Consider the following 26449-nt stretch of genomic DNA (forward strand, 5'->3'; position numbering starts at 1 on the left):
ATGGCATCATGAATCAATGGGAAAGGATAGATTATTAAATAAACGGTGTCAGGACATTTGGGTAAACATTTCGGAAAGATTTTTTAAATTCTCGTCCAGTATATATCAAAATAAGTCCAAACTGATTACTGATCTAAATATTAAAAATTAAACCATAAACTAAGAATAAAGATAATATGTTTTTGAACACAACATGTGAAAAGTTTTTCTACTTAAACATACAAAAGCAGAATCCAATGGGAAGACCTAGCTTCCAAAGGCCATACCAAAGTCCATTGAGAAAAGGGTGAGGAAATGGGAGGCACAAAGAGGTGCTTTACCTCCCAATACCCATCCGAAATCCCTCAGGGCCAAGAGGACTGAGCTAAGAGGGGGCACCCCAACCTGACCACCTAGCTTTCTTTGATGCCATAGACCTTGGTCCGCAAACACTCTGCTTTGTGGCCTTGGCTGGGCGCAGGCCATTTTTCCCAGTGGCTCTGCTGCTGTATGACAGATCGAAGTCACTGGCTCTCAGCTAAAGTATGAAAGACCAAGTTCTTCAAACAAACAGTGGTTTAGGGCTGCATAATGTATGAAATGTTGGACTGTAGGAAAATTGAATGCTGCTACAGTCTAAGCTCTTGACGGTGACTGGTTTTTATTAGGCAGTGAGATGTTTTTATTTTCTATGCATTTTCAAGTTTGGTAACCCATCACACATGTATTGAGGCTCTAAAAGGGCAAAGCACTGTACTAGGTGCACAGTCCCTGTGCCGACTACAGCACCTGAGATATTATTTGATTGATGATTCATTCAACATATTTTGGAATTAGTTGTCATATTGAGTGCCTACTATTTGCTATGTATTCTTAGACATTTTAAAAATAAAGCAGGAAAGGGACATGGGAAGCATCAGGACAGGGAGCTGCCATTTTTAGGTAGGGTTCTATAGAGTTTTATCCATTTTCCAAAGATGGTCACAACCACATCACCCATCCAGCATGCTGTATTACAAAGTGGTCTCGTCACACACCATCAAGAAATAGCGTCTAATTCCCCTCCCTTTGAAGTAGGCTGACTATAGTGACGATCAATAGAATAAAGCAAAAGTGACATCCTGGAACTTCCGAAGGTAGTCATTACAAGCCTTGTAGCTTCTGCCTGGAATGCTTGACCTTGGAACACTCTCTCTCCCCCAGAAATAAGCCACTATGCTGTGAAAATCTCAAGTCTCATGGACAGGCCACATGTTGGTTGACAGCCCCAGATGAGCTCCCAGATGACAGCCAGCCTCAACAGTCAGCCATGTGAGGGAGCCATCTTCGTGGTCCAGCCCAATCATGCTTTCAGACGACTACAGCCCCAACTGAAATCTGACTGCAGCCACATAAAAGACCTGCCCCATTTCATAGCTCGATCCTGTACCACTAATATACGTCTGTCAAATGTAAAATGGCTGGCACAGGCTGGGAGGCATCCAACTCCATAAAGTAAATCAAGTGAAGGGATTCTGGAAGGACTATGAAAGAGGTCACTTTGGTCCTTGGGGAATCATGGGGGAGAAGCGCCTGAGCATGAGGGGCACTGAGTATAAGGGGAGGCATCAGAGCTCAAAGACAAAGAGACTCCTCGGCTTTGTCCTGGGCAACTGTTCGTCCTTTGCCCCCCCAGCAGTGTCTGGACTTCCTGGCACTTTGGAGCTCCCATTCTTCGTACTAGCACAGAGCTCATCACAGCAATTTTTTTTTTTTTTTTTTTTACATCTTTTTGGAGTCTGATTGCTTTACAGTGGTGTGTTAGTTTCTGTTGTACAACAAAGTGAACCATCTATACATATACATATATTCCCATATCTCCTCCCTCTTGTGTATCCCTCCCACCCTCCCTATCCCACCCCTCTAGGTGGTCACAAAGCACTGAGCTGATCTCCCTGTGCTATGCAGCTGCTTCCCACTAGCTATCTATTTTACATTTGGTAGTGTATATATGTCCATGCCACTCTCTCACTTCGTCCCAGCTTACCCTTCCCTCTCCCCGTGTCCTCAAGTCCATTCCCCACGTCTGTGTCTTTATTCCTGTCCTGCCCCTGGGTTCCTCAGAACCAATTTTTTTTTTTAGATTCCATATATATGTGTTAGCATACAGTATTTGTTTTTCTCTTTCTGACTTACTTCACTCTGTATGACAGACTCTAGGTCCATCCACCTCACTACAAATAACTCAATTTTGTTTCTTTTTATGGCTGAGTAATATTCCACTGTATATATGTGCCACATCTTCTTTATCCATTCACCTGTCAATGGACATTTAGGTTGCTTCCATGTCCTCGCTATTGTAAATAGTGCTGCAATGAACATTGTGGTACATGACTCTTTTTGAATTATGGTTTTCTCAGAGTATATGCCCAGTAGTGGGATTGCTGAGTCCTATGGTAGTTCTATTTTTAGTTTTTTAAGGAACCTCCATACTGTTCTACATAGTGGCTGTATCAGTTTATATTCCTACCAACAGTGCAAGAGGTTTCCCTTTTCTCCACACCCGCTCCAGCATTTATTGTTTGCAGATTTTTTGATGATGGCCGTTCTGCCCAGTGTGAGGTGATACCTCATTGTAGTTTTGATTTGCATTTCTCTAATGATTTGTGATGTTGAGCATCCTTTCATGTGTTTCTTAGCAATCTGTACATCTTCTTCGGAGAAATGTCTATTTAGGTCTTCTGCTCATTTTTGGAATGGGTTTTTGCTTTCTGATACTAAGCTGCATAAGTTGCTTGTATATTTTGGAGATTAATCCTTTGTCTGTTGATTCATTTGCAAATATTTTCTCCCATTCTGATGGTTGTCTTTTTGTCTTGTTTATGGTGTCCTTTGCTGTACTAAAACTTTTAAGTTTCATTAGGTCCCATTTGTCTATTTTTGTTTTTATTTCCATTTCTCTAGGAAGTGGGTCAAAAAGGATCTTACTGTGACTTATGTCAAAGAGTGTTCTTCCTATTTTTCCTCTAAGAGTTTTATTGTGTCTGGCCTTACATTTAGGTCTTTAATCCATTTTGAGCTTATTTTTGTGTATGGTGTTAGGAAGTATTCTAATTTCATTCTTTTACATGTAGCTGTCCAGTTTTCCCAGCATCACTTATTGAAGAGGCTGTTTTTTCTCCATTGTATATTCTTGCCTCCTTTATTAAAGATAAGGTGATCCTATATGCATGAGTTTTTCTCTGGGCTTTCTAACCTGTTCCATTGATTTATATTTCTGTTTCTGTGCTAGTACCATATTGTCTTGATTACTGTAGCTTTGTAGTATAGTCTGAAGTCCAGGAGCCTGATTCCTCCAGCTCAGTTTTTCTTTCTCAAGATTGCTTTGGCTATTTGGGGTCTTTTGTGTTTCCTTACAAATTGTGCAATTTTTTGTTCTATTTCTGTGAAAAATGCCATTGGTAGTTTGATAGGTATTGCATTGAATCTGTAGATTGCTTTGGGTAGTATAATCGTTTTCACAATGTTGATTCTTCCAATCCAAGAACATGGTATATCTCTCCCTCTGTCTGTATCATCTTTGATTTCTTTCATCAGTGTCTTATAGTTTTCTGCATACAGGCATTTTGTCTCCTTAGGTAGGTTTATTACTAGCTATTTTATTCTTTTTGTTGCAGTGGCAAACGGGAGTGTTTCTTTAATTTCTCTTTCTGATTTTTCAACATTAGTGTATAGGATTGCAACAGATTTCTGTACATTAATATTGTATCCTGCTACTCTACCAAGTTCATTGATTAGCTCTAGTAGTTTTCTGGTGGCATCTTGAGGATTCTCTATGTATAGTATCATGTCATTTGCAAACAGTGACAGTTTTACTTCTTATTTTCCAATTTGTATTCCTTTTATTTCTTTTTCTTCTCTGACTGCTGTGGCTAGAACTTCCAAAACTATTTTGAATAATAGTGGTGAGAGTGGGCAACCTTGTCTTGTTCTTGATCTTAGTGTAAATGGTTTCAGCTTTTCACCATTGAGAATGATGTTGGCTGTGGGTCTGTCATATATGGCCTTTATTATGTTGAGGTAAGTTCCCTCTATGCCTACTTTCTGGAGAATTTTTATCATAAATGGGTGTTGAATTGTGTCGAAAGCTTTTTCTGCATCTATTGAGATTATCATATGGTTTTTCTCCTTCAGTTTGTTAATATGGTGTATCACATTGATTGACTGACTTGTGTATATTGAAGAATCCTTGCGTTCCTGGGATAAACCCCACTTGATCATGGTGTATGAGCCTTTTAATGTGCTGTTGTGTTCCTTTTGCTAGTATGTTGTTGAGGATTTTTGCATCAATGTTCATCAGTGATATTGTCCTGTAGTTTTCTTTTTTTGTGACATCTTTGTTTGGTTTTAGTATCAGGGTGATGGTGGCCTCATAGAATGAGTTTGGGACTGTTCTTCCCTCTGCTATATTTTGGAAGAGTTTGAGAAGGATAGGTGTTTTCTCTTCTCTAAATATTTGATAGAATTCGCCTGTGAAGCCATCTGATCCTGGGCTTTTGTTTGTTGGAAGATTTTTTTTTTTTTTTTTTTTGCGGTATGCGGGCCTCTCACTGTTGTGGCTTCTCCCGTTGTGGAGCACAGGCTCTGGACGCGCAGGCTCAGCGGCCATGGCTCACGGGCCCAGCCGCTCCGTAGCATGTGGGATCTTCCCGGACCGGGGCATGAACCCGTGTCCCCTGCATCGGCAGGCGGACTCTCAACCACTGCACCACCAGGGAAGCCCTGTTGGAAGATTTTTAATCACAGTTTCAATTTCAGTGCTTGTGATCGGTCTGTTTATATTTTCTATTTCTTCCAGTTCAGTCTCTGAAGGTTGTGCTTTTCTAAGAATTTGTCCATTTCTTCCAGGTTGCCCATTTTATTGGCATATAGTTGCTTGTAGTAATCTCTCAAGATTCTTTGTATTTCTGCAGTGTCAGTTGTTACTTCTCCTTTTTCATTTCTACTTCTGTTGATTTGAGTCTTCTCCCTTTTTTTTTCTTGATGAGTCTGGCTAATGGTTTATCAATTTTGTTTATCTTCTCAAAGAACCAGCTTTTAGTTTTATTGATGTTTGCTATTGTTTCCTTCATTTCATTTTCGTTTATTTCTGATCTGATCTTTATGATTTCTTTCCTTCAGCTAACTTTGGGGGTTTTTTTGTTGTTCTTCTTCTTCTTCTTTTTCTAATTGCTTTATGTGTAAGGTTAGGTTGTTTACTTTAGATTTTTCTTGTTTCTTGAGGTAAGATTGTATTGCTATAAACTTCCCTCCTAGAACTGCTTTTGCTGCATCCCATAGGTTTTGGGTCAAATCACTGTCATTTGTTTCTACGTATTTTTTGATTTCCTCTTTGATTTCTTTAGCGATGTCTTGGTTATTTAGTAGCGTATTGTTTAGCCTCTGTGTGTGTGTATTTTTTACAGTTTTTTTTCCTGTAATTGATATCTAGTCTCATGGTGCTGTGGTCGGAAAAGATACCTGATATGACTTCAATTTTCTTAAATTTACCAAGGCTTGATTTGTGTCCCAAGGTATGATCTATCCTGGAGAATGTTCCATGAGCACTTGAGAAGAAAGTGTATTCTGTTGTTTTTCGATGGAATGTCCTATAAATATCAATTAAGTCCATCTTGCTTAATGTGTCATTTAAAGCTTATGTTTCCTTACTTATTTTCATTTTGGATGATCTGTCCATTGGTGAAAGTGGGTGTTAAAGTCCCCTACTGTGATTGTGTTACTGTCGATTTCCCTTTTATGGCTGTTAACATTTGCCTTATGTATTGAGGTGCTCCTATGTTGGGTGCATAAATATTTATAATTGTTATATCTTCTTCTTGGATTGATCCCTTGATCATTATGTACTGTCCTTCTCTGTCTCTTGTAATAGTCTTTATTTTAAAGTCCATTTTGTCTGATATGAGAATTGCTACTCCAGCTTTCTTTTGATTTCCATTTGCATGGAATATCTTTTTCTATCCCCTCACTTTCAGTCTGCATGTGTGCCTAGGTCTGAAGTGGGTCTCTTGTAGACAGCATATATATGGGTCTTGTTTTTGTATCCATTTAGCCAGTCTATGTGTTTTGGTTGGAGCATTTAATCCATTTACATTTAAGATAATTATCAATATATATGTTCCTATTACCATTTTCTTAATTGTTTTGGGTTTGTTATTGTAGGTCTTTTCCTTCTCTTGTTTCCTGCCTAGAGAAGTTCCTTTAGCATTTGTTGTAAAGCTGGTTTGTTGGTGCTGAATTCTCTTAGCTCTTGCTTGTCCATAAAGGTTTCAATTTCTCCATTGAATCTGAATGAGATCCTTGCTGGGTAGAGTAATCTTGGTTGTAGGTTTTTCCCTTTCATCACTTTAAATATGTCCTGCCACTCCCTTCTGGCTTGTAGAGTTTCTGCTGAAAGATCAGCTGTTAACCTTATGGAGATTCCCTTGTATGTTATTTGTTGCTTTCCCCATGGTGTTTTTAATATCTTTTTCTTTGTATTTAATTTTTGATAGTTTGATTAATGTGTGTCTTGGCATGTTTTTCCTTAGATTTATCCTGTATGTAACTCTCTGCGCTTCCTGAACTTGATTGACTATTTCCTTTCCCATGTTAGGGAAGTTTTCAACTATAATCTCTTAAAATATTTTCTCAGACCCTTTCTTTTTCTCTTCTTCTTCTGGGACCCCTATAATTCGAATGTTGATATGTTTAATGTTGTCCCGGAGGTCTCTGAGACTGTCCTCAATTCTTTTCATTCTTTTTTCTTTATTCTGCTCTGTGGTAGTTATTTCCACTATTTTATCTTCCAGGTCACTTATCTGTTCTTCTGCCTCATTTATTCTGCTATTGATTCCTTCTAGAGGATTTATAATTTCATTTATCGCATTGTTCATCATTGTTTGTTTGCTCTTTAGTTCTTGTAGGTCCTTGTTAAACATTTCTTTTAATTTCTCCATTCCATTTCCAAGATTTTGGATCATCTTTACTATCATTACTCTTAATTCTTTTTCAGGTAGGCTGCCTATTTCTTCTTCATTTTTTTGGTCTGGTGGGTTTTTACCTTGCTCCTTCATCTGCTGCTTATTTCTCTGTCTTCTCATTTTGCTTATCTTACTGTGTTTGGGGTCTCCTTTTCACAGGGTGCAGGTTCATAGTTCCCATTGTTTTTGGTGTCTGCCCCCAGTGGGTAAGGTTAGTTCTGGGGCTTATGTAGGTTTCCTGGTGGAGGGGACGTTTGATCCAGCAATTCCACTCCTGGGTAGATATCTTAATAAATCCCATACTTAGACCAGCTGGCAATGGATTTTGGAATGTAGTCTGCAGTCTTCCAGTCCCTCAATGACCTGGATGCCAGAGGCCCACGGTTCTGCAGTCATCCTCAGGAGTCTCTCACAGGCCACATATCAAGCAAACCTCAATCCTCTTGGACACCTGGCCCCCAAAAAACTCAGAGTCATAGTGAGGTGGGGTCTCTCCCAGGAGCACGGTCAGATGGCGGGAAAGTAGATCCAGTGCAGAAGTTGTGCTGGCATGGAACTGCCAAACCACAGCCAGACAGTCCAGGCAACGAACTCTCATCACACCATTTGTCATGTGATTCTCCTCTTTCTGCCCTCCACCCCCACCCCATCTCCTTGTCCTGTGTCATTTACTCTCATAGTACCTCCATGAGACACAGGGGCTGGGGGGAGGGGGGAGGTAGAAAGAGAAGGTAACTAAAGCATGGAGAGTTCAAGAGTACTGGCCAAAATTACATAGTTCAGGTCTCCCAAGTCCAGAAGGAGATGTCTTCATCCTATGTGGGTCAGGTTATGGATCACCCTCAGCTAAGGAAGTATGTGCTCTTTCTTAGATGTCATGACCACACAGGGTAAACAGGCTTGAAACATCTTAGGAGGCAGTAGGGCCACATGTATCATCCATCCTCAGGTTGCCTGGATTACTTGGAACTTGTTGGTGGTCATTTGTTCATCTCAAGAGGTCCATAAACAACAAAAATTATACCCAACAGAGGAAGTTGTTTTTAATGGGTTGGAGTGAGGCACTGATGTCTCTGTTTATTCCAAGTTTCCCTAGTGGTTTGATGGCTTGTGAATCACTGCTGTAGTCTCGATTCTTTTTTTTTAATTAATTAATTTATTTATTTATGGCTGTGTTGGGTCTTCGTTTCTGTGCGAGGGCTTTCTCTAGTTGTGGCAAGCAGGGGCCACTCTTCATCGCGGTGCGCGGGCCTCTCACTATCGTGGCCTCTCCTGTTGCGGAGCACAGGCTCCAGACGCGCAGGCTCAGTAATTGTGACTCAGGGGCCCAGCTGCTCCACGGCATGTGGGATCTTCCCATACCAGGGTTTGAACCCGTGTCCCCTGCATTGGCAGGCAGATTCTCAACCAGTGTGCCACCAGGGAAGCCCTGTAGTCTCGATTCTTGCTACCTAAAGTGCAGTAGTCAGACCACCATCAGAGACATCATCTGAGAGCTTGCTAGATATGCAGAATCTTGAGCCCCATCTTGAGACCTGCATTTAAGATCCCTAGATGAGTAATATTTTAAGTTTGAGAAGCACTGACTTAGAGGAAGTGGTTCTCAACTTTGGCTGCACATTGAAATCACGTGAGAGCTCTAAAATATATTGATGGCTGGGTCCCACTACAGAAGAACCTAGCTTAATTCATTGGTTTCAGGTGTGGCCTGTTGGGGATGATTTTTAAAATATTCCCCAGGTGATTCTAATGTTCAGTCAAGCACTGATCAAGAAATCGGGACCTAAAAGCTGTAGTCCCCTCAAATCCCAGAGGGGCTGGACTGTTGTAGGAGTCATTATGATCCTGGAACAGAACAGAATGCCCAGATCACAGAACGAGAGAGAGAGAGAGAAGACTCCATCTGGTCCACCTTCTTCCTCCTACAGCCTCTGCTTTCCCTATTAGAAATTGTGAATTTCATTTAAGAAGCATGTTAGCAGAGAATCAGATAGTAGTAAAGGTGCTCTGGGTTTTTATTTCTAGCGCTGCCAGCTCTGAGTGAATCACTCAGTCCTGAACTCACAACCATTTTGAATTTGTTTCTTCAGCTGAAAAATGGAGATGACGGTATCAACAAATGTTATCAATGACATAAACAGTGCTCTGCTAATTCTATACAAGGCATTTAAAAATCTAATCCATGGGATGGCTTTTTTAAATGACCACCTCTATAACGTATTTATAACATACTCAATTTAGAAAATGAGAATAAAAATATAAACCCCTCAATTTATGGAATATGTCAGTTTCCCAGTTCACGGCATGTATGTGAACACCCTGGAATACAGAGGGGCTGGACATATGCGTTGTTCTCTATCCCTGTATCTCTACAATCCCAATCATACTTTACACTCACACTCTATAGATATTCTTTCTCCCCTCTCTATGTTGGTTTCTACTTTCCTAGTCAGCAATTGCTAAAAAAGAAAAGTAAGAAAGCCTAGGACAATAGAACTGCCCAAAGCTTGCTTCATTTTTACAAGAATATTGTGCCCCATTAGTTGGAAAATACAGTAGCTTAATTTTGTATTTTAATCAATGTCACCATCATACTTGTACCTATGCTAACAAGGAAATACTATGAACTTGAGTTTTGTTTCTACTTTCACCAAAACTGGGTATTTGGATCCAGGAATATTAGAAATTCTACTCAGATATTTTAGATCTCAGGCAGAAGTTTCTAATATTACTTTTCAGATGAAGAAACTAAAACTTAGAGGAGTAAAAAAAAAAAAAGAAAACAACAAAAGCTGAGAGGGGTAAAATGTCTTTTGCATGTGGAAGGACAATGTTTTTCCCTCATTGTCCCCTGATGGGAAATTGGATTGTTTCCAATCTCTGCCTATTATAAGTAACACTGCTGTGAACATTCACATATAAGTCTTTGTGTATACATATATTTATGTTTTTCTTGGATGGGTATATAGGAATAGAATTGCTGGGCCCAATGGTAAGTTTATGTTTAATTTTTTAAGAAAATGCCGAACTGTTTTCTAAAGTGGCTGCACAATTTCATATTCCCACCAGTAAAATATGAGGGTTCTAGTTTCTCCCTTTCCTCACCAGCCAACCCTTGGTATCATCAATCCTTTTTATGATAGTCATTCTAGTGGCTGTGTAGTGACATCTCATTGTTGTTTTCATTTGCATTTCACTAAAAGCTAATGTTGTGAAGCATCTTTTATGTACATATTAGCCACTGTATGTTTTCTTTGGTTAAAGGTCTATTCAAATATTTCATTCATTTAAAAAACTGGATTATTTGTTTTCTTATTATAAAATTTGTAAAAAACAAATTGTAAGAGTTCTTTATATATTCAGATATAAGTCCTCTATCAGATATATGATTTACAAATATTTTCTCCCAGTCTGTGGCTTGTCTTTTCATTTCCTTAATGGTGTCTTTTAAAGAGCAGTTGTTTTTAATTTTTATGAAGTCAAATTTATTCATTTTTCTTTTATGTATCATGTTTTTCTTGTCATATCCAACAAATATTTATCCAATTCAAAGTCACAAAAGTTTATTCCTTGTCATCTTCTAGAAGTTTTACAGTTTTAGGTCTTATATTTAAACTTATAATCCATTTTCAGTTAAATTTTGCATATGGCATGAGGTAAGGATTTAAGCTTTGTTTTGTTTTGTTTGCACATGGATATTGTCCCAGAACCATCTGTTGAAAACATGTCATTTCTCCCATTGAATTACCTTGGCATGCTTGTCAAAAATCAACTGACCATAAATGTAAGGGTTTATTCTTGGACTCAATTCTGTTTCATTGATCTATATGTCTATCCTTATGCCAGTACCACACTATCTTGATTACTGTTGCTTCATAAGTTTTAAAATCAAATAGTCCTCAATCTTTGTTCTTTTTCAAGGTCATCTTAACTATTCTAGGTCCTTTGAAATTCCATACAAATTTTAGGATCAGCTTGTCAATTTATACAAAAAAATCTTACTGGAACCTTAGTAAGGATTGCATTGAATCTATAGATCAAATTGGGAAGAATGGCCATTTTAACAATATTGAGTCTTCTTATCTATGAACATAGAATATCTCAATTTATTTAGATCTTCTTTCATTTCTTTCAGAAATGCATGTCTTACACTTCTTTTGTTAAGTTTATTCCTATATATTTTATTCTTTCTGATGCTAATGGGAATGGAATTGTTTTTTAAATTTTATTGTTGTACAATTCACTGCTAACATATAGAAATAAAATTGATTTTTTTATATTGATCTTGCTAAACTTGTTTATTCCAGTAGTTTACTTATTTCTTTAGATTACTTAGGATTGTCTATATTCAGGAACATGTACACAAATAAAGTTTTAGGTCTTTCTTTCCAATATGCATGACTTAATTTTCTTGCTTCACTGCACTAGTTAGAACCACAAGCACATATTGAAATGTGAGATATCTTTGCTTTTTTCTCAACCTTAGGGGAGAAAGCATCTTTGCGGGGGAAACATTGTCTTTCCTCAAAAAGTATGATTAAGCATGTAGATACCTTTTATCAGGTTGAGGCAGTTCCCTTCTATCCCTAGTGTGTTGAAAGTGTTTATCAATAATGGGTGTTGGATTTCATCAAATTCTTTTTCTGTGTCTACTGGCATGATAATCTGGTTTTTGTTGTTTATTTGATTAATATGGTATATTGCATTAATTGATTTGAGGGTACTAAACCTACATTCCCGGAACACAGTGTATAATCCTTTTTAAATACTGCTGGATTCAGTTTCCTAGTATTTCATTAAGAAATTTTGTGTATACATTCATGAGGAATAATTGCTCTGCAATTTTCTTGTGATGTGTTTGACTGATTTTGATATCTGGGTAATAGTGGTCTCATAAGTGCATTGGGAACTGTTTCTCTTTTATTTTCTGAAAACGTAGGGCTGGTAATCTTTCTTCATTAAATGTTAGGTAGAATTCACCAGGGAAGCCATCTGGGCCTGCACTTTTCCTTGTGAGAAGATTTTTAATTACCAATTCATTTTCTTTACTTGCTATTGTTCTAGTCAGATTTTCTATTTTCTCTTGACTTAGTTTTGTTATTTGCATCTTGATAAAAATTTCTCCATTTAAACTGTCTAATTTGTTGGCACAAAGTCATTCATAATATTCTCATAATACTTTTAGTTTCTATATGGTCAGTAATCATGCCCTATCTTTCATTCCTTATTTTGTGTTTTTTCTCTCCTTTCTTTCTTGATCAGAATAGCTAAAGGCTTATGAATTTTGTTGCTGATTTTTGAAATCAGTTTGTTGTTTCAAAGAAATGACCTTTGGTTTCACTGATTTTCTATACTTTTTTTTGGTTTTTATTTCATTAATGTTTGGCTTTGATCCTTATCATTTTCTTCTTTCTGCTTGCCTAGGGTTATTTGCTTTTTGTTTTAGTTTCCTTAGTTAAAAGCTTAGATTGTTGACTTGACACCTGTTGCTTTTCTAATATAGGCATTTAAAGCTATAAGTTTCCCTCTTAGCATTGCTTTAGCTGCAGTCCATAAATTTTTATATTCTTTTAAGCTTAAAATAATTTCTAATTTCCCTTGTGATTTCATTTTTGGCCCATGGGTTATTTTATAGTGTGTTTTAAAATTTCCAAATATTTGGAGATGCCCTAAATTCTATTGTTGATTTTTCTAATTTAATTCTATTGTGATCAGAGAAACATACTTTGAGTGGTTTCAATCCTTTTACATTTATGAAGAATAATTTATGAGCTTGTTGTATTCTGTTGCTGTGGGTGAAGTGTTATATAGATATATTTTTATGTCAAGCTGGTTGATAGTGTTGTTCAAGCCTTCTATATCCTTACTGATTTTCTGTCTATTTTTTCCATCAATTATTAAAAGTAGGATACTGATATTTCCCAACAATTTGAATGGTCTATTTCTCCTTTCAATTCTGTAACTTGTTGTTTCATGTATCTTGGGGCTCTGTTATTAGGTGTATTAGTTTCCTGGGCTGTCATAACAAATTATCAAAAACTAAGTGGCTTAAAACAACAGAAATTTATTCTCTCACAGTTCTGGAAGCTAGAAGTCCAAAATCAGACTTGACAGAGCCGATATTCCCACTGCAGACTCTAGGGATGAACCCTACCTTGCCTCTTCAAGCCTCTAGTGCCCCCACATGTTTCTTAGCTTGGGCACAGCATAACTCGTATCACTGCCTTGGCAGTCACATGGTCTTCTTCCTTATTCATTTATGTATTCCTTCTCCTCTTCTTCTAACACCACCAGTCATTGGATTTAGGTCCCTCCCCCTACCCCATTCCAGTATGATCTTAAATAATTACATCTGCAAAGACTCTGTTTCCAAGTAAGGTCACATTCTGAGGTTCTGGGTGGACCTGAATTTTGGGGAGGATACTATTCAACCCACTTCAGTATGAATACATTTATAATTGTTGTATCTTTCAGATATATATTGATGCTTTTATCATAATGAAATGTCCCCCTTTGTCTCTAGCAATATTTCTAAAAATCTAATTTGTGTTTTATAAGCTTCATAAAATCAATTAAAAGGCATTATATTGTAGCACTATTTACAATAGCCAGGACATGGAAGCAACCTAAGTGTCCATCGACAGATGAAGGGATAAAGAAGATGTGGCACATATATACAATGGAATATTACTCAGCCATAAAAAGAAATGAAATTGAGTTATTTGTAGTGAAGTGGATGGACCTAGAGTCTGTCATACAGAGTGAAGTAATTCAGAAAGAGAAAAACAAATACTGTATGCTAACACATATATATGGAATCTAAAAAAAAAATGGTTCTGAAGAACTTAGGGGCAGGACAGGAATAAAGATGCAAACGCAGAGAATAGACTTGAGGACACGGGGAGGGCGAAGGGTAACCTGGGATGAAGTGAGAAAGTGACATTGACATATATACACTACCAAATGTAAAGAGCTAGTGGGAAGCAGCCGCATAGCACAAGGAGATCAGCTTGGTGCTTTGTGACCACCTAGAGGGATGGGATAAAGGAGCGTGGGAGGGAGACGCAAGAGGGAGGGGATATGGGGATATATGTATACATATAGCTGATTCACTTTGTTATACAGCAGAAACTAACATAACATTGTAAAGCAATTATGCTCCAAAAAAGATGTTAAAAGAAATAAAAAATTTTTTAAAAAGAGGCATTCTATATCCTTTCATATTCTAGAAGAGATTATTATATATATTATGAAACTCACTTATTCCCTGAGAACCTTAAATAAAAACTAAGTAGAAAATCTGCCTATTAACTTTTTAATAACATTTATAACTTCTATCATGAATAGTCATCTATATGAGATTTTTCTTAACTTCTTGAGTCAATCTTGGCAATTTAGAGGTAGTACAGTACAGTGTAGTGTTTCTCAATAGAAGTTCTATCTACATTTTGGATGGGTCAATTCTTTATTGTTCAGGACCATCCTCACACTACAGGACATTTAACATTTTGGGTCTTTATTCACTAAATGCCAGTAACTTTCCTCAGTCTTTATAAACACTAAATCACACCCCCTATGCATTTCCGTATGTTCCTTGGGGAGTCATTTGAGAACCAAAGACATAGTAGTTTAGAAAGTGGACTACAGAGCCAGACTTCTTGGGTTTGAGTACAAGCTCTGACACTACTGAACAAAACTTAATTAAGTTACTTGACATCTCTGTATCTCAGTTTCTTTATCTGTAAAATCAGAATAGTAATGATACCTATTTAATTATTATTGTGATGATTAGATTGACAGATGTAAAGTTCTTAAAACAATGGTACATAGTAAGTGTTTGATATTAGCAAGTATTATTCCACAAATTTGTCATCTCAACAAGTTTTTATGTGACAGGGTATTTTTGAAATATTAAGTTTTTTTCACCTGTTAGTTCATTTTTTTCCTTATCCCTCCTCCCATACTCCTTTTAAGCAGCTAGGCAGTTGCGAGCTTGTTGTTTTAGGGAAGGGATAAACCGGGGTAGTAAACAGAAAAAAAGAAGTCTTCTTGAACTTGATTTCTAAAAATGTAAGCCATTATGGAAATAGAGAAGGTTCCATATATAGATAAAATATTTGGGAGAAATATAACTGGAAAGAACTAGACTCAATCTCACCTCCCTAGAACCCCACCCTGAGCTACACCAAGACTAGAAAGAAATTCCCCCAGACTAAGGAAGAAGAGGATATTGTGGGGAAGTAATAAGAATATAGACATTGATAAATCCCCAAAAGACAGGCCCTGTATCCTGATTCACAGAGTACCAGGGAAGTAGTAAAAATCCACACAAATATGAGTAACCTAAGGCAGGGGAAAAGAGAAGCTGTACTCTGAGCCTTGCAGTAGTCACATGATATCAGAGAAGAAATGACTGGGAGGGGAGATTATGCTGACCAAGCTTTAAAGAGGCTTGCATTTAGTACCCCTGCATGGCAGTGAGGAGCAGAATTATGCCCATGCTCCTACATGTGACGTGGATGTAACAGGGAGAGAGCCACCATACCTGAAAGGACTAGGCAGACAGGAATGAAGACATCTCAGTCGCAGATAGTATGGATCAATGACTGAGGACCAGACTGAATGATGGACATCTCAGAAGATACCTGTGTGAACAGATAACATTGAGGACCAGGTGAGTATCTTCCCCTCACCCATTCCTCGGAAACACAAAGACCACCTCCCACCTCCTCACCCCTCTACCTGTCCCCTTCCTTGACTCAAAGGAAGAAATTCCAAACTGGCTGAGATCAGGTTTCCATCCTCTCCAATAAGCTAGGGCTTCAAGAAGAAAATGAGATGAATTATAGAAAAATAAACTTACATTTCCTGTGTAACTGTGTTGTGGACAGATCAATACTCATACCTTAGCATAGTGTTGTTCATATTATTCTCTTTAAGTGTTTAGAGCTATGTATCTATTGATCTATATATCCCTGTTTTACTTTTGTTTGTATTTTCTTTATTTTCTTTTTTTGTAGTAGGTTTGTCAAGGTTTGACCATTTTATTGGCATTTTTCAAAAATTCAGCTCTTGGATTAACCTACAGTCTATTTTTCCTGTCTCTTAAAAGTCGCTAAAGGTTTTATCTTTACTTTTTTCTCCTATATTCCTTTCAGTTGTGTTTTAGTTGTTCTTTTTCTAATTTCTTGACTTGAAAGTTCATTTCTTTCATTTTTAAAATAAAAATATTTACTCTAATGAATTAGCTTCTGACTTAGGGGGATACTGTTTTCTGGAATTTGAAAGTTATGTAGAATTAAAATATATGATACAATGGTGTGAAAGTCAGGAGGAGAGTAAAGGAGTCAAAGTGTTCTAAGATCCTTCCCTCATCTAAGTAGAAGTTAAAAGTGCCAACTAACATGAGTCTTTGATAAATCAAGGATGTATGTTATCATTTATAGGATAACCAATATTAAAAGAAACCCAAATTAAAGGAAAAAATGAAATATAAAATATATTAAAAAGAAGGCAAAAAGGAAAAAAATACAAAGTGGGAGAAATAGAAAGTACATAGTATAATGGTAGGTGTAACAGAAATATATCAGTAATTATATTAATTCTTAATGGCCAGATTTTTTAAAAATGAAGAGTGTCAGACTGGATGAGAAAATAAAACCCAACTATATGCTGTTTAAAAGAGACATCTAAAATTAAAAATACAGAAAAGCTGAAAGTAAAAGAATGAAAAAAAATACCAAACAAACATGAACCCTAATCCCCCCCAAAAGCTGGTGTAGCTATATTATTAGCAGATAAAACTGACTTTAAGGTAACAAATATTACTTGAGATAAAGAAAGTAAATCCATAATAATAAAAGGTAAAATTCACCAGAAGAGTTAGTAATTCAAAATTTAAATATACCTAATAACACAGCTTCAAAATATAAGAAGCAAACATTGCAAAAAAAGTACAAGAAATAGACAAATGCACAATCATAATGAAAGATTTTAAAACACCTTTTGTAATTGGTAGAAAAAGCAGATGAAATACCAGTAAGACAATAAATGATTTGAACAACCAAATTAAATGTGTTAGACAAGGATACGTTATATTAAAGTATAATAACAACAACCCTAGAATCTCAGCAGTTTGAACACACATTGTATTCACAAACAACACTGTGCGTATCACATTGTGCGTACCTTTCAATTTAGCAATTTCATTCTTAGATATGTAATCTAAAGAAATTTACACATGAGCACCAGGAAAAATGTATAACATATTTGTTTGTAATAAAAAAAAAATCAGAGACATCCTAAATGTCCATTCATGGGACAATGGATAAATTGTGCTTTATTCAAACAATGAAATATTATACAGCAGTATAAATTTATGAAATACAGCTATATGAAAAGATAAATCATAGAAACAAAATATTTTGTGAAAAATCTAGACACAGAAAACTATATATGATATAATACTATTTTTATAAAGCTCAAAACTAGGCAAACTAAACATAATAATGTTTATAGATACATACATTTGTAATAAAACTACTATCAAGGGACTTTCCTGGTGGCACAGTTGTTGGGACTCCACACTCCCAATGCAGGGGGCCCGGGTTAGATCCCTGGGCAGGGAACTAGATCCCACATGCATGCTGCGGCTAGGGGCTCACATGCCACAACTAAGGAGCCTGCCTGCTACAACTAAGACCTGGTGCAACCAAGTAAACAAATACATAAATAAATATTTTTTTTAAAAAGCTACTATCAAAATGTACGGGAAGAGGTGACAAAGTTTAGGGAAGCCCTATACATATTCTTTTGTATGCATGTTATTATATTAAATGCATTAACTTTAGAGAAGCAAGTTGGTGATCTATTTCTGTAACATAAGACTGTAGTCTCGGGCTTCCCTGGTGGCGCAGTGGTTGAGAGTCCGCCTGCCGATGCAGGGGACACGGATTCGTGCCTCGGTCCGGGAGGATCCCACATGCCGCAGAGCGGCTGGGCCCGTGAGCCATGGCCGCTGAGCCTGCACGTCCAGAGCCTGTGCTCCACAACAGGAGAGGCCACAACAGTGAGAGGCCCACGTAACGCAAAAAAAAAACTGTAGTCTTATACATTCATATATACATATCGATTTCATTTATTTCATTCTCTGCAATTGCGAGAAAGAACCTAAGGATATGTAACAAATGTTTAAGAAGGATAACCCCAGGAAAGTGGAATAAAAAGAGTGTGGCCAGCTTCCCTGGTGGTGCAGTGGTTGAGAGTCCGCCTGCCGATGCAGGGGACATGGGTTCGTGCCCTGGTCCGGGAAGATCGCACATGCCGCAGAGCAGCTGGGCCCGTGAGCCATGGCCGCTGAGCCTGCGCGTCCGGAGCTTGTGCTCCGCAACGGGAGAGGCCACAACAGTGAGAGGCCTGCGTACAGAAGAAAAAAAAAAAAAAGTGAGGACAGTTTAAGAAACCTCTGGGACAACATCAAGAGTACTAACATTTGCATTATAAGTATCCCAGAAGATGAGAGAAAGGGGCAGAGAACATATTTGAAGACATAATAGCTGAAAACTCCCCTAATCTGAGAAAAGAAACAGACATCCAGGTCCAGGAAGCACAGAGAGTCTCAAAGACGATCAACCCAAACAGGACCACACTAAGACACACTGTAATTAAAATGGCAAAAACTAAATACAAAGAGAGAATAAAAGCAGCATGGGAAAAGTAACAACTTATACACAAGGAAATCCCATAAGGATACCAGCTGACTTTTCAGCAGAAACTCTGCAGGCCAGAAGGGAGTGGCACAATACATTTAAACTGATGGAAAGGAAAAGCCTACAACCAAGAATACTCTGACCAGTAGGCTTTCATTCACATTTGATGGAGAGATCAAAAGCTTTACAGACATGCAAAAACTAAGAGTTCAGCACTACCAAACCAGGTTTACAAGAAATGTTAAAGAGACTTCTTTTAAGTGAAAAAGAAAAGGCCTAGAAACATGACAATTACAAAAGTAAAGATCTCATTAGTAAAGGTAGTAAATCAGCCATGTATAAAACTAATAGGAAGGTTAAAAGACAAAGTAGTAAAATCATTTGCAGTAAGTAGTTAAGGGATACACAAAACAAAAATATGTAAAATATGATGTCAAAAACAGTACACATGGGTGGGGGGAGTAAAATTGTAGGGTTGTTAAAATTCATTTGAACTTAGGAGGTCAGCCATCTAAAACAATCATAGATGATAGACAGATAGATGACAGGTAGGTAGATAGGGTAAACAGAGATCGATTGCTATGTAAATTGTGGGGAATATAGTCAATAACTATGCAATATTTCTGTATGGTGACATATTATAACTAGACTTATTGTGGTGATCATTTTTAAATGTACAGAAATACCAAATCACTATGTTGTGTAACAGGAACTAATGTAGTGTTATAGGTCAATTATTCTTCAAAACCAAATAAACTCTTAGAAAAAGAGATCTGATTTCTGGTTACCGGAGGTGGGAGTGGGGGGAGGGGGAATTTGATAAAGGTGGTCAGAAGGTACAAACTTCCAATTATAAGATAAATAAGTACTAGGGTATAATATACAACATGATAAATATAATTAACACCACTGTATGTTATACATGAAAGTTGTTACCAGAGTAAATCCTAAACTCTCATCACAGAAAAACTTTTTTCTATATTTTAAAATTTTGTGTCTATGTGAAATGATGGATGTTCACTAAACTTATTGTGATAATCATTTCATGATGTATGTAAGCCAAATCATTATGCTGTATACCTTAAATTTACACAGTGCTGTATATCAATTATATCTCGGTACAACTGGAAGAAAAAAAGAGAGAGACCCCATAAATCTCCCTAGCCCCTTCCACCAGTAAGGAACACAGTGAGAAATCAGTTGTCAGTCATGTGCAACCAGGAAGAGGGTCTTACCATAATCCATCCATGACGGCACCCTGCTCTCAGACTTCTAGCCCCTACACTGTCAGAAATAAATGTTTATTATTTAAGAAAAATATCAACTGGTCATATTTGTGTGGGTCTATTTCTGGATTCTATTCTGTTCCATTGGTCTATGTGTCTATGCTTTCACCAATACCACACTGTCTTCATTACTGTAGCTTTATAGTAGTCTTAAAATCAGATTGTTTGAATTCTTCAACTTTGCTATTCATTTGCAAAATATTTTTGCTATTCTGGTTCTTTTACCTTTCCTTATAACTTCATTATTTTTTTTAATTTAAAAAAATTTTATTTATTTTTTGGTTGTGGTGGGTCTTCGTTGCTGTGAGCGGCTTTCTCTAGTTGCAGAGAGCGGGGTCTACTCTGCGTTGCAGTGCACGGGCTTCTCATTGCAGTGGCTTCTCTTGTTGCGGAGCGTGGGCTTCAGATGCTCGGAGTTGTGGCACATGGCTCAGTAGTTGTGACACACAGGCTTAACTGCTCTGCAGCATGTGGGATTTTCCCAGACCAGGGATCGAGCCAGTGCTCCCTGCATTGGCAGGCAGATTCTTAACCACTGCACCACGAGGGAAGTCCCCTCCTTATATCTTTAGAATCAACTATATCTACAAAAATTCTGCTGGGTTTTATTATTACAATTGCATTAAATGCATATATGAATTTAAGGAGAATTGACATCTTAATTATACTGATTCTTTTAATCCATGAACACAGTATGAACGTTCTTTGATTTCTTTCAACAGTGTTTCATAGTTTTCAGCATATAGATCCTGCACATGTTTTTTTAGGTTTAGACATTACCTAAGTATTACACTTGTGGGGGACGGGAGCAGGTCAGTTTCCAGTTGTTCGCTGCTAGTGTAGAAATATGATTTATTTTTGTATGTTAACCATTTATCCTGCAACCTCCTAAATTCACTTATTAGCACTAAGAGTTTTACTAGACAATTATGTCACCTGAAAATAGGGACAATTTTATTCCTTCCTTTCCAATCAAAATGCCTTTTCTTTCTTTTTCTTCCTTACTGCAATTGCTAGGATTTCTAGTGAAATATGAAATAGGAGTAGTGAAAACATAATCTTTGTGTGGTTCCTAATCTTGGGGGTTGGAGACATTCAGTCTTTTACCATTTAGTATGATGTTAGTTCTAGGTCTTGTAGATGCCTTTTATCAGATTCCCTGTTACTCCTAGTTCACTGAGTTGTTTTGTTTTGTATTAAACATTGATGTGAAGACAGTTACATCCTTTCTGAAACTTAATGTACACATTCCATTTGTTCGCTGTCTGTAAAAGTGCAACATTTTTTAAGATAGAAAAGCATAGATAAATAGTGCCATCTCTTGGAGAGACTACCAAGACCACATCAAATGGTACTGTCCATCCTCACGCTTCACCATCTCTCTGCCATTTCAGCAATGTAGTTTCTCTGATGGGGAGCAAGCAAGACTGCTTGCTCACCAAGTCCAAATCAGGCCAGGCAAAGCTCGACTAGTCAGAAGCTCCAGTCACTGAGTCCTCTTATGAAGCAAGTCACACCAGCTGGTCCTCTGGGTCACAGATGGAGGACATTTCTACAGCTATTAAAGAACCAATGACCTCTATCTGGATAAGACTCTGGGGCTCAAAGTATGATTTTTCTCATCTTGGTTGAACAGAAAAAAATGTGTTTTTTTTTTTCTTAAGGAATACAGGTGAACCTGTCAGGTTCATGGCGAATTTTGTCAGTTGGTTTTTTGTTTTGTTTTGTCTTGCATCTATTAATAGGATCAAGTAGTTTTTCTTGTTTAGTCTGTTAATATGGTGTATTACACTAATTGATTTCAAATGTTGAGCAAGCCTTGAACTCCTGGGATAAATGACACTCAGTCAAAAGTATTTTTCTTTTTATATGTAGCTGAATTCAATTTGCTAATTTTTTTTTGAGGATTTTTGCATCTTTGCTCATGAGGGATATTGATTTGGTTTTCTTTTTGTGCTGTTTTTATCTGGTTTTGGTATCAGGTAATGCTGGCTTCATAAAATGAGTGGGGAAGTTTTCCTTCCTCTTCTATCTTCTGGAAATGCTTGTGTAAAATGGCTATTATTTTGTTCTTAAATGTTTGGTAAAACTTGCCAGTGAAACTATATGGATCTGGAGCTTCCTTTTTTTTTTTTTTAAGGTTTTTAAATACCAATTCAGTTTCTTTAATAGTTATAAAGCTATTCAGCCTGTCTATTTCTTCTTGAGTGAGTTTTGGTAGTTTTGATAGTGGTCCATTTCATCTGAGTTGTTGAATTTGTGAGTATAGTGTTGTGTGTAGAATTCCCTTATTATGCTTTTTGGTGTCCATCATCAGTAGTGATATCTCCTCTTAGAGCACGTATGTTATAGGAATGACCTAATAAAAAACTGAAGACAAAGTAGAGAATGGATGTATCTGCAGCTGTACAGACCTCAAACCTTGTTATCATTGACTCTTTCCTGTCTTTACCCAATTCCATATCCAGTCAGATACCAACTCCTCTTGATTTGTCTTTGCCAATTTCCCCCATTCCCTTACTGCTTGGCACTGTCCTTAAATACTTCTGAATTACCTACATTATTCTACCTGCCACCTAACTAGTCTTACTGCCTTTCTCCACTTTAATTCACCCTTCATACTGCTGCCAGACTTATCTTCTTAAACCTCCAATGGTTCCCCACTGCCTATAAGATAAACGCCCCCCACAGCTGGCTTAGCCTTGCCTTTTGAACTGCAGTTCATTTTATCTCCCTAAATCAGGGTTTTTTAACCCATAGGCTTTGGAGGGAAGAGGTGGGTCATGAATCTCCTAAAAATTGAGTATAAAACGATGTATAAATGTGAAATTTATTTCCAGAGCAAGGTCTACAGCCCTTATCAGATGTTCAGAGTGCTAAGAGAAATCTTCAAACTAATCTCCATCTCTACTATAATGTATCAAGAACACACTATACAGCCTCTCCAACAGTTCCCACTTCAGTACAAAGTGAACAATCATTTCTGAATTTAGATTCACACACTTTTAATAATCTCCCCTAACAATAACATTTTACAGATAAGGAAACAAGTCTAGCACTTAAACTCTTTTGTCCAAAGTTACTTCTGTAGAATTTGCTTTCTGTGCAAATGATTTAGTGTTTATCTGCTATTTTCTTGGACTTTTTATGAATAAATGTCATATGTCTCCTTGAGGTCAGGAACTAAAGTTCTTTGAAACTGCAATTATCTTTATTATCTTACAAAAACTAGCTGCTCAAATGTTTACTGAGAACAGTGGTCATGATAATGACAGTCACACTGAGGCAGGGGAGAAAGGCTGATTAATGAGTACATACTGGGTTAAGAGTACATTTTTAAGTAAGGAGGCATAAGCACACACTGGGGATGTGTAAACTCAGAGCTTACATGCCTGATAAAATGGAACACTCAAGGGTCTGAGTGAGAAGCTCTGAAAAAGTTCTTAAGAGGTCAAATTTCCATAAATTGGGATCTTCTAGACCAGGGGTCCCCAAACCAGTACTGGTCCCTGGCCTGTTAGGAACCAGGGCGCACAGCAGGAAGTGAGCAGCAGAGGGCAAAGAAGCTTAATCTGTATTTACAGCCGCTCCCGATCGCTCGCATTACCGCCTGAGCTCCGCCTCCTGTCAGATCAGCAGGGTGTTAGATTCTCATAGGAGCGCGAACCCTACTGTGAACTGCGCACGCGAGGAATCTAGGTTGCACGCTCTTTATGAGAATCTAATGCTTGAAGAGCTGAGGTGGAGCTGAGGCCATCCCATCACCCCCAGATGGGACCTCTAGTTGCAGGAAAACAAGCTCAGGGCTCCCACTGATTCTGCATTATGGTGAGTTGTACAATTATTTCATTATATATTACAATATAATAATAATAAAAATAAAGTGCACAGTAAATGTAATGCACTTGAATCATCCCGAAACCATCCCCCACCCCATCCCCCGTCCTTGGAAAAACTGTCTTCCACAAAACCGGTCCCTGGTGCCAAAAAGGTTGGGGACCACTGTTCTAGACAGCATTCAGAAAAAAAATTCCTCAGGAGAAGCAACGAAAAGGGGGATGCAAAGGATTGGGGAAGGATGAAGGGGTGACTGCACCAGCTTTGGAGCGAGCTACAAAATGGATTCAAATTTCAACTCCATCCCACGCAAACTACGTCACCTCCAGCAAATTAACTTTTCTGTGCCTCAGTTTCCTCATTTGTATCTACTTAAGGATTGTTGCGATGATTAAATAAAAGAATGCGTGTCATTTACGTCAGGATCCTACTCTTAACGCATTCTTTCCTTAACTGCTGCAATTATTTAATGAGAAAAGGGTTTTTAGAGGGGAATAGGGGCGCCGCGCTGAGAGGGCTGGTCCTTGGTAACCGATTTTCGTTAGAAGATGAAAGATTTTGAAGCAGAAAGTAAGTGTATATCCCCGAGGCAGGTGGGGAAGAAGTGATGGTGGGCGCATTACCATGGTGTGTAACTGCGGGGCCGTCACTATGGCAGGACGAGGAAGGGCTGAGACGAATGTCAGACCAAGAACACACCCTCCAGTGTACAGGTGAGAGGTCGGCGCCCGTTTAAGATCAACGAAGCGTTCATGAGAAAGGACACATCTTCTCGGGAAACCTCGAGCCCTGGGAGTGGTAGCGGACAGAACTGGAGTCACCCGGACGCCAGGGAGGGACTTCATAGGGGGGTTAAGGGAGGAGGGTAAGAAAATGCCGGCGCGGCCTCTTTCTAGCCGCAGCTCCGACTGGGACCGTCACTTACTGGAAACTGCGAGGGAAACGACCTTTCTGGGCTGGCTCAGCAGCCCCGGCCCGCAGGTGCTGAGGAACCAGGTCAGCCAGCGCCTCGGAGCCAGACGCCCGTCCGCGCTCTGGTACGCCAGGTGGGACCTGCGACGCCTCGGGTCGCGGATGCGTCAGCCGACCGGAAACGCCCGGGCCGCGACACGAGGTGGGCGGAGCCGACGTGGTTCTTCCGGCCGCGCGGTTTTCCGCGGGGGATGCGGGTAGCCGGGTGGCTTTCAGTCACGGTTTGACTCTTCGCTGAGCGCTTTCACACACGTCACGAACCTCAAAGCAGGGCCAGATTCTGTAACAGATTGTCACCAAATGGCAGCGTTTTCCCGCAGCTTGTTTGAGATTCCATTTCAAATTCGGTAATAGATGTCGCCAAATGGCAAAGTTTTCGGTAGACTAATTTGCCCAGATTTGATACTTGTGCAATATGGAGACTTACCATTGAGCAAGGTGGTTATTTCTCCGTCGATTCAAGTGTTCCTTTGTTACTCAGGTGAAGGCTTGCAGTTTTCTTGGTGTTTTGCAACATTTCCTTTTAGGGTTTTCCCTAGCGGTTTGGATGCTGTTCTAGTTTGTTTGCTCTTCCTAGTGGACTATTATTATACCCCAGGATAATTTGTTTTTTTGGTATATTGATCTATGTGTTCACCTCGCTGAACCTTTGTATTTTTAAGAATTCTCTTGGATTTTGTAGGTGAGCATTTATGTGTAAATAACAATTTGGGCTTTTTCCTGGAATCCAGTACAGCGCTGTAGTAGCCTCAAGTGTACTTTATTGTTATCAGAAATTATTTGGATTGCATCCTACGTTTTGTTCATAATGTTTTCTAAAGGTTTGTGGTAGATACCTCTTTAAAAAATTAAGGCATTTGGTTCTTTTCCTAGATTGTCAAGTTGTTTGTTTCTTAAAATCAGAAATGGGTATTGAGAATTACCAAGTACTTTCAGTATTAGTTTTAGAGATGATCATACAGCTTTTCTCCATTACTCTACAACAACAGAACTACAGTAATAGATTTTCTAATGTTGAGCCATCCTTACAATCCTAGTTCTTCCATTACATTGCTGGATGCAATTTGCTGTGTATTTAATTTAGGATTTTTTTTCTATATTCATAAGTGAGATTGGCCTCTGGTTTTCTTTAGTTGTCTAGTTTTGATATCAGTTTCTGCTAGGTCTCAAAATGAATCAGTCAGGTTAAGTTTTTATATGACCTGGAATAGACGTAGCATGTGAATGATTTGTTACTTACATTTTGAAGAACTCATCTTTAAAGCCATCTGGAAGTGGTGCCTTTTAAGGGGTAAATTTTTTTTTTCCTGGAAAAGTATCTGTTACATCTACATTTTCAAATTTAGTATAAAATTGTCCGTGGTATTATTAACATTTTTTTGATCTCATATTGTTAATTCATTCCTACATATTTTATTGGAGTCTTTTTTTCCTTCAGATTTATTGAACCAATTTTTGATTTTATTAATAACTTCTGTCTTAGAAGTTTTTTCTCTTTCATTAATATATGCCTTCATTAAGTTCTTCCTTATTTCTCTGGTTTATTCTGTTCTTTCTGTAGAATCTTGAGTTGAAAGCTTATTTTCTTTAAAATGTTTAATATGAAATATTAACAAACATGTATAAAGTTACAGGGAATAATATAATGAACACTTATATACCAGCCACC

At 38.0% G+C, this 26449-nt stretch overlaps 1 long non-coding RNA gene across 4 annotated transcripts in view; it reads right to left on the bottom strand.

The window, feature by feature from the left end:
* LOC132429550 (uncharacterized) overlaps window positions 1-24931 on the bottom strand; it is a 56285-nt gene extending 31354 nt beyond the window's left edge. For all 4 annotated transcript variants that reach the window (XR_011246780.1, XR_011246779.1, XR_011246782.1 and 1 more), the window contains exons 1-2: window positions 24734-24931; window positions 15523-15622 (exon numbers count right to left, since the gene is read on the bottom strand). This is a non-coding gene — a long non-coding RNA (uncharacterized lncRNA). The remainder of the gene's footprint in view (window positions 1-15522; window positions 15623-24733) is intronic.
* Window positions 24932-26449: the final 1518 nt, after the last annotated feature.

The sequence above is a fragment of the Delphinus delphis genome, chromosome 1 (assembly GCF_949987515.2).
Source record: "Delphinus delphis chromosome 1, mDelDel1.2, whole genome shotgun sequence".
In the NCBI taxonomy this organism is placed as follows: Eukaryota; Metazoa; Chordata; class Mammalia; order Artiodactyla; family Delphinidae; genus Delphinus; species Delphinus delphis.